The sequence below is a fragment of the Botryllus schlosseri genome, chromosome 11 (assembly GCF_051294905.1).
Source record: "Botryllus schlosseri isolate E-star chromosome 11, Bs_hap1, whole genome shotgun sequence".
Classification (NCBI taxonomy): Eukaryota; Metazoa; Chordata; class Ascidiacea; order Stolidobranchia; family Styelidae; genus Botryllus; species Botryllus schlosseri.
Genome location: NC_137246.1, coordinates 3,633,358 through 3,643,071, shown reverse-complemented (window position 1 = coordinate 3,643,071; position 9,714 = coordinate 3,633,358). Strand labels below are relative to the sequence as shown.

At 40.5% G+C, this 9,714-nt stretch overlaps 1 long non-coding RNA gene across 1 annotated transcript; it reads left to right on the top strand.

Annotated features, from left to right (window-relative positions):
* Positions 1-3,195: 3,195 nt before the first annotated feature.
* On the top strand, positions 3,196-5,819 carry LOC145449875 (uncharacterized). Its single transcript, XR_013918374.1, has 2 exons — positions 3,196-5,404; positions 5,592-5,819. It is a non-coding gene; the product is annotated as an uncharacterized LOC145449875 (long non-coding RNA).
* Positions 5,820-9,714: the final 3,895 nt, after the last annotated feature.

The window sequence follows — 9,714 nt, the reverse complement described above, 5'->3', positions numbered from 1 at the left end:
AGCTCCCGATTCACGAGGTAATAAAGGGTAATCCGCAATCATATGTTTTAATTTTTCATGAAGGGTTACCGACGAATTCCGCCCAAGTACTACAGTCGGTTTCCCAGTAAATTTATCAATTCGACGACAGCCTGTTTTTACCATTAGTCTTCTTCGTTCAAAGAATGCCTTATCGATGTCGCCGAACAATTCCCGATTGAAACACGTGAAAGGTATCTCGCCATAATTTTCATCGATGAATACCCCTTTGAGATATCGATTAATAGACCCTCTTTTCGGTGACGAAACAGATTTGACACTAACATAAAAATCCGAGCATGCTCCGACTTGCATACTGTTGACGCTGTTCGATGCCATATCGTTTGGTAAAGTGAGAGTCATCAACAAATCAATCGTCATTTATAGATTAGCCGCGTGGTATTAAATGAGGTAACAGACTTTGTATAACGCTGATGAGCCGCGCGAATAGACTTGGTTTGAAGTAGACTTTACACGAATTCTGTACGAAAGGATGTCGTTCATAAGGTGCTATGATGCAGGACCATTTTCCTCTTACCCAGTCGCTTATCAATGTACTGTAGTGAGTATTCAAGATGTTTGATGTTAAATCTCTGTACACCGCAATGGAATGAATGTCGCTTTTCATCACCGCAACGCTTATGATACTAAACACCCCATTCCAATCGATGGCGTATGATCGAATCGAGGTAACCAATGCGATGAAATCACACTTTCGAACACCATTCACGTTTTGTCCATGTACATAGAAATCTAGTACTCTGTGGATGAATTTTTCCATTTCGCTCAAGGCGGGAGTTGTTAAGTTATGGTAGTACAGAAGATAATTCTCAATAATCGCGCTAGTTGCCATAACAGATGCCTGTAACAATAACCGCGAAGAGAACCTCAATAAGGTGTGAAACGCCGCGCGGTATCGAGAGGGAAAGGTTGTTACACAATAGCAATAAAAAGTGAATCGCCTAAGCGTGCGAAAATGAGCTCTATAAAAAGACATCACCACGTGTCGTACTTTATTGATCCAGACATAATCCACGGATTGAAACAGTCAAAATTGAGTTATAGTAACGACGTATTTGGTGAGCTGAGCGTATTCCAGAGTGGGTCTATGGTTAACTACTTAATAGGTAAGTTATCTGATATGGCTACTTTGATTTATGAATATAATATGTTACTCGTTTATTATGCAGACAAAACAAGCGCGGGATTAAAGAATTGAAACGGTGAGTTATTACTGCTCAGAATGATAGGAGCATGATGTAACGATTTTGTTGTTGAACAGGCAGAGCAAACTCAAGGTTCAAGTTGAATACACAAGTCTACTGGTAAGTTATCTGCTATAGCACTATGTTAGCGACATAGTTTGACGTGTTACTTGTTTAGTATAAAGACCCAAAGAAGATACCGCCAAAGAAACCGCATTGTAAGTAACGCTGGTTTAATATTAGAAAGTGTTGAATTTGACCCTGTGTTATCACTTCTACAGATGAGTCGACGACGGAGAAATCGCATTCGCGAGGAAGAAGACACACCACCAGAGACAGGCGCCCAATACCAAGAAGTTGTATCGCAGAACTGGCAAGCGATAAAATCGTATGTAGTGAATGAGAGTCGGCGCGTGTATAATATTCGGGTCATCGATCGTGAGCTATCGGACGTTTTCCGCGATATCCAAGCGATATTTTTCTCAGAGTCCTGTCGTTTCAAAGTGAATTTCGCGTATGCATTTATTTTACACCACATCGAAACTATGAGATTTCGTTATTTCCATGCATCCCCAAACATTGATAGTGTATTAGAAGCCCCGGCGGAGATTTCATCACTAGCTAAATTCGATGAATTTGTGGGGTCTATACACTTGGAAACCGCGCTAGATTTCCTACAAGACTCTCGACCTGATACAAAATATCGGGTGGTCTGTCTGACTAATGTACAGTTTTATGTATATCCTACCGATGGTATGTTGATTGGTTGCACCGGTATTAAGCTACCGACATGGCTTACAAAATCGAAATGCATCTTGACATTTACACGTCGAAAAAATAAGAAACTGTACAATGACAATCTTTGCGCCTTTCGTTGCATCGCCCATTCACTAGGTAAAGATACAAAGGAAATGGCTCAACAATTCACTTCGGTTTATGGGATCAATGTAGAATCTGGCGTAACTCTTGACATGTTGAATGATATCGAGGTCTTGTTTAATATCGCCATATTCGTGTACACCAAAACTGAGGGCAAAGCTGTCGCACTCCGGCGCAGTACGTTTGAGGCGAAACCTGTTTACCTACATTTAGAGGATCGCCATTTTTGTTTAATTACAAATGTGAACCGTTATGCAGAGAGCTATCATTGTGATACTTGTGAAAAATTCTTTGATTTACAACATGAATTGGGCAGACACAAATGTGTAACGGGGTCCGTTGAAGTGTTTCCCGGCGGGGTTTATAGCCCTCCTCTGAATATTTTCGAAAGACTCGATCTTGAAGGGGTATTCGTTCCCCACCAGCTTCGTTATTTCAAATACCGCATCGCGTTCAGTATAGAGAGTGTGTATGATACCTCAAAAACTTTGCGAGAGCACCAGAACATCCCATCTGCGTCAGTATATCGTCTAATGTGGAAGGTTACTCGGAGTCGCATGTAATTGTCTCGAGCGGGGATACAAACGATTTGTGCGCACAAATGATTGACCATTTTCATGATATTCAAAGCGAATCATTCAGACTGTCGCTCACAGAATATCAACCCTACTTGGACATACTCAAATCAAAAATTACTGAAATGAAAGCGCTTGATCCTTCGAAACACCCAATACCCCTTGAACGTTTGCAAGTGGAGTTTATGAGTTATTTACGTAAAATTCCTGTGTTATCATTCAACGGTGGTCGGTATGACTTGAACTGGCTCAAAGCGTACTTGTTTGGTTTTCTCGCTGACGACAATCTTAGTGTACTGAAACGAGGTAACAAATTTCTCTCAATGACAACCAACAGACTTCAATTCTTGGACATTGTGAATTACTTGACACCCGATTTTTCGTATGATTCATATTTGGAGTCCTTCAAATGTAGCACCGCTAAAGCTCACTTTCCATACCAGTTTCTGACTAGTTTGGAAAAGTTGGATAACTCGAGTCTTCCTAGGCACGACGAGTTTCACAACCCACCAAAAGGTTGCAATATATCCACAGCTGAATATGAAAACTGTTTGAAGGTTTGGAACGACAACAAAATGACCTCTCTGTGTGATTATCTCAAATGGTGCAACGCGAACGATACTCACTACCTCATAGAGGTTTTAGAAAAACAATTCCAATCTTTCAAAAGTCAATTCAATGTTGATATATTCAAAGATGCAGTGTGCCTGCTCGGGGTTGTATCGAGACATCTTTTTAATAGCATCCCGCGTGATTTCGCAATGTTCAACGACAAACATAAAGATCTGTTTGCGCTATTCAGGGATAATTTAGGGGGTGGACCATCGATCATTTTCCATCGATACCCAAAACCGGGTGTAACTCGAATCAAAGAATATTTCTATAAGGAAAATGCACAGGTTGCGCAACATATAACAAGTTTGACCAGCGACTCACTCTATCTGTATGCTTTAAGTCGACCAAGTCCCACCGGATTTGCGATACGTTGGCAACCAACCGACGCCGAGTGTACTAAATTCAAACCTGTCAAGACCGCGCCGAAATGCTCAGAGACTGTAACCCAGTGGATGAATTGGTATTCCCATATTCATAAGGTGCATGTTCACCACGCTTTTAACGGACCTGAAATTCACGTGGGCATGCGCAATTATCGACCTGATGGGTTTTATCGTAATTCAGCCGGACAAGGGATAATCTTATCGTTCCTTAGATGCGATTTTAACGCCCACGATTGCAGATTCGGATGTGATGACCCAGTACGTCGAGAGCGAGCTAAACGTGTTCATGATTATTACAAAAGTCTCAATTATCAGGTTGTATGTAAATGGGAATGTGAGTGGAATATTGAGAACAAGAGAAATCCTCATATTGTGCGATATCTCGATGGCATTCAACCACAACTGACTCGTGCCAAGTCTGTCACCCCACAGAAATTGATGGAGATGGTGATGAATGGTACTTTCTTTGGTTGTTTGCTGGGTAATATTTGTACACGACCACATTCGAAAAAGCGATTCGCTGAACTCCGCCCGATATTCAAAAATACCACAGTGTCTCGCGATACCATGAAAAGTGACATGAATCAGCTTGCTGTAGATCGGAAGTCGCCCAGTAAACCCACTGACATGTTGGTTGCGTCGTACTGGGGTAAGAAAATCTTGCTAACCTCCGACTTGATCAAATGGTATGTAGATCACGGGTTGGTGGTATCAAAAATTTATGAGGCTGTCGAGTTCGCCAAAAAGACCTGTTTTGCTACCTTTACAAAAAATATCTCAGACTGTCGACTTGCTGGGGATCGCAATCCTAACACGGAGATTATTGGGCTAACGCAAAAATTCGCTGCGAATTCTTGTTATGATCGTGAGTTATTGAATTCGTGTAAATTCGAACAAACCACGTTCTGTGATAAAAGTGAATTGAACGCAAATGTGAAGGATCGTTTTTTCATCAAGTGTGAACAATTGAACACAGATCTATTTGAAATAACGAAGTACCCTCAGAAGATCGAGCGAGATAACTGCATTCAAGTATCGTTCTGGTTGTATAATAATGTCAAATTACGGATGTTGTCGTTTTTTTATGACTGTTTATGCAAATATTTTCGCACCGACTGCTTCATGCTACTTTCGGTGGGTATCAATTCGTTTTTCATCGCTCATTCAGCCCCACTCGATGACATTCTCATCTTCGAGAAAAGGAATGAATTTTACAGCGATTACGAGAATTGGTTTCCACGTTATTTTTGCGATGAGCATCGAAACGAATTCCTGACTGACCCGACTTCTTTTGACCGCTCGAGACAGTGTTGCAAAGACACGTATGCTCGTTATCTTCACCAACCTGGTTTGATGGAAGTGAGATACGACGCCGATGCATCTTTCCGTGGTCTCAACCATTTTCACAGTGACCCAAGAAAAAATTAAGCATGGCATTGAATGTTATTGCGGTGTACTTGTATATATTTTGTGTGACTTTAATTTATTTGTATATTTTGTTTGTTTGATGTGATTTATTTCTATTGTGTGTTGATGTACCATTTGTTTTCCAGATGGATAACGCTATCTAAAGTCTGTTATGTCGTTAGATTTTAATGGTTTACATGTAGAGATGATTACCCTGGAGCGGGAATTACCACAGTTCATGATTCTTGGTTCTATCAAACAACTCCTAACGTCGATGATACCCGATTGATGAAAAGCAGACTACCAAAACTTGTGCTCCGTGGTAAGGTCTATAGCTTGGTATAGTAACACTGTTAGATTTTAAAGCGCTATGAACGTGTTATAAATCCTCCAGAGGTGGTCAAAGTAGTCAAGAAAGCTACTCGAGTAAAAGTAGAAGTAGAAGTACTTCTTTCATGAGCAACCTTGACCACCTCTGGAATCCTCTTATGCGATTTTTTATTTTGCAGATTGGGATCAGCTGCTTGACGACCTGAAGCGTTTGTAACACTACAACTTCCACTGTCGATGAGGAACAGATGAAGATTTCATAACCCAGGGAAAATTGTTAAATCGAACTCTACTGGGTTTATATATTCCACTAGAACAAGATGACTACAACAGTGGCTATTCCCAACCTTGTTGATATATAAACACATGCACTTTATCGAGTTTTCAATAAACAACAAATGATGGAATTGATCCACCCATTCGCGTGTATTGTGAGTGGTCCTTCAAGAAGTGGGAAGACTACTTTTGTTGCAAAGCTGATTAGGCATGCGACATCAATGATTAAACCTAGTGTGTCCAGGGTCGTATATTGTTACAATAATTACCAGGAGGTTTTCAAGACGATGCATAACGTAGAATTCCACGCCGGTCTAGATATTTTAGAAGAGTTGAAGGTTTGCTCTGAAGACACCTTGATTATAGTGGATGATTTCATGACTGAGACGGCGAAAATTGCAGACTACTTTACAAGATTTTCTCATCATTCAGCCAAGTCAATTTGCTATATCACGCAGAACCTGTACCACAAGGGTAAAGGAGCACGTGACTTGAGTCTTTCAAGCTCGTATATGGTGATTTTCAAGAATCCGCGCGACCAACAGCAGATCAGTTTTCTTGGTCGACAAATGTACCCAAACTCTAGATTTTTAACAGAGGCTTATCGTGACGCTGCTAGACAACCTCATAGTTACTTATTCCTCGATCTCACGCAAGAAGCACCTGAAAATCGACGCGTTATGACCAATATATTTCCTGGTGAAACCATGGTGGTTTATAGCCCACTGGTATAAATAGCCGAGCACAGAGACGACTTTAAACTCAAAATGACGAAGGTACCAGCTCGGACACGGCGGCATATACCCACACTAGAGTTTCTACATAAAAGTAAACCCGAGATACGCAAGCAAATTATATCGGGTGCCAGCAAAGAGTTGATCGAGTGTATATGTGATTGTACAAAGAACGTTTTAAACGGTAACATCCCTCTTTCAAAGTATAAAAGAAAGCGACTATCTGCTCATAAATGTAGTTTACGTCGACTTGTCAGGAAAGACATCCCTATTCGACATAAAAAACGTATGTTTAATCAGAATGGGGGTATGTTTATGACTCTATTATTAAGCATCCTACCCGTCGTCACTGGTTTACTTGGTAATCTTTTCAAAAAATGACTTCATTTAAAAAAATCTTCATAAACCCGAATCCGGTCAACGACGCTGACGTTCAGAAACTGAATTTGGATATCGACAAATGTATGAGCGACATATTACATATGAACATACCCCAAGAACGAAAATTAGCCTTATATAACGACGCACTAAATCGTTATCAAACAAAACACGACACATTGAATCAACCGATGAAAATCGATATATCAGAACAAAGGAATCTATTTTCGGCTAGTGAGTTAGACGCACTACGACGCCTGATCAAGGGTGAACCATCAAGGATTCCTATACCATCACCGAGTAGCCAACGAAGCAAAGTAAAGACTCAGCATGCCCCGACGAAAAGTGGTCGTACACCCAAGACCCCGAGACGATATGGATGGGAGCCATACTAAGTATTTCACGCCAGGGCTACCTGGTAGTTACCGCGGTGCATACGTATTCTCTAGAGGGCGGAATAAAGCCAAAGTCAAGGAGTTTCTTTCGAGCAAGGACGCGTACACAAAACATTTTCCCTATCGAAAGAAATTTAAGAGACCTAGAGTGATTACATCCGGTCTCGGTGTTCAGTATCAAACCGATCTCATGCATATGCAAAATCTTTCAAAAGAAAACGACAATTTTAAATATGTGTTGGTGACGATCGATTGTTTCAGCCGATTTTTATATCTGTATCCACTCAAGAACAAAACCTCGCAAGGTAATATTCGCGGATTCAAGGAAATATTTAAGGATCGTATACCTCATGTAATTCAAAGTGATCAGGGTTCTGAGTTTACTAATCGTGCGTTTCAGGCTTTCTTAAAAGAGAACAATGTGCGACATTTTCATACAAATAGTGAACTGAAAGCATCGATATGTGAGCGTGTTATTCGTACTCTGAAGCGGGTGTTATACCGTTATTTCACGCATAATAAGACTTTGAATTATGTCAATGTCCTGTCTGAGATATGCCAAGGGTATAACACTACTTTTCACGTTGCTATAGGGTGTCCTCCAGCGGATGTTAATTATTCAAATCAAGAACAAATTTTCCATAGGTTATATGGTGACATGACCCCTAAAAAACCCAAACTAACTATTGGCACACCAGTCAGGATTTCGAAATTGCGTGGTAATTTTGTAAAAAGTGCCTTGGCGAGTTGGACCGAAGAAATCTTTTTCGTATCTCAATGTCGTAAAGGTGACCCTCCTACTTATCAATTGAAAGACTACCACGGTGAAGTTATAGACGGTCGCTTTCAGCGTGAAGAGTTACAACCAATAACGAAAAATAATAATATTTACAATATCGAAAAAATCCTGTCTACTCGCAAGAAAGGAAAGAAAACGCAATATCTTGTTAAATGGTTGGGTTACCCGTCTAAATTTAATTCCTGGGTCTCGGATTTGTATAAATAGACACCGAAAATGTTGTTCAACCTAATTATGGATTCTGATTCCGTCTCATCTCGCATGGGTCAAGTTTCGAGCAGTCTGAAAAACCAGATTGTGTTTATTGTACAGATTTGTATGTTAGTGTGCGTAATCGTGTTTTCATTATATCAAATTTCCGTCGGGGTGGATCGTGAAATATATTTAACGCTACTGTCTTCTTCACTTGGGTATTTATTACCGAATCCATCGCCTTACCGTATATGTTGAAAGAAACAATAAAATGTTGTTGACTCTACCTTCGAATGCGAGTTTGGATAAATTTCCGAATACTAGCACAGATTTTCAAACGGAACTTTATAAAGAATTAGAAATGAATCGCCATGAGCTAGGATTATGTGAGCTGACCTTCCCCCATGATTTTCAGCCGCGAATTGAAGTGACAGCGAGAAGTATCGGTTTTGGATTTGTCGATGCAAACGGATACACCGAACGGTATTATATTCACGAAGGCTCGTATTACAGCATCGGTGAAATGTTAGAATCGTACGAGAAATATTACATGGGTGACATTTTCATTTTACAAGGATTCGGTGACTTTAGAATCACATTCAGAAGATTAGTCACGCGTAAAAAAAGACACAAGCGGGATGTATCCATAAATACCGACACCTCAGACTCTAGCGCCAAACACATACCCCGTACCACGCATGATTCACCCGAGCCTTACGGACTGACACCACTTGGTTCTGTGTTGGACATAATAACATTTAGACGCGTTGTATCTCGTCGCCGCGGAGTGGTAGAATTTATATTTACACCTGCGACAAAGTTGGAACGGATTGATAAGGTTTATGTGTATTGCGATCTGATACAACCAAGACCACACGGTAACAAGCTGCAACAACTTTTACGGGTGGTTACTGTAACCGCTAAACCGAATGAAAACCAAATCAATATATTCCCAAAACCATACTTCTTTGCTTTAGCGAGAAACAATTTTAGAACGATACGAATTTATCTACGTGATGCAGCTGGCAACCCTATTAAATTTCGAAAAGCACCAGTGACAGTAACCCTACGCTTCCGTCGTAGAGCTGTTGATTCAATATGAGTTACATCACGTTGTCTGGCACCCAAGGTGAATTCTCGGTGGTGTTACCGAATGAAATTATTTGTAATGAGCTTGCGCTGATGGATATGAGTTTTGTCAGTGAATCTCTTGATCGAATTATAATCAATCGTGATCAAGCACTCTGGGAGCTACATAATGAGAAAGATCGAATAGTGGAAGCGTACCTAACACCACTTGGGAATTATGCAAACAACCTCGAGTTGATGCGAAGAATATTATCTGAAAGTTTCAAACACTGTTTCACCGAAAGAATCAACGATGAACTTTTCCGAATTCGTTATCCGAAACATATCACACTCCACCCCACGGATATATTCACAAATTATTTCAGTGTAGTTGATCAAGTGTCGACACCAGTATGTAATGTCGCGTCGATCAAATCTAAACCAACTCAACCCCACCTCA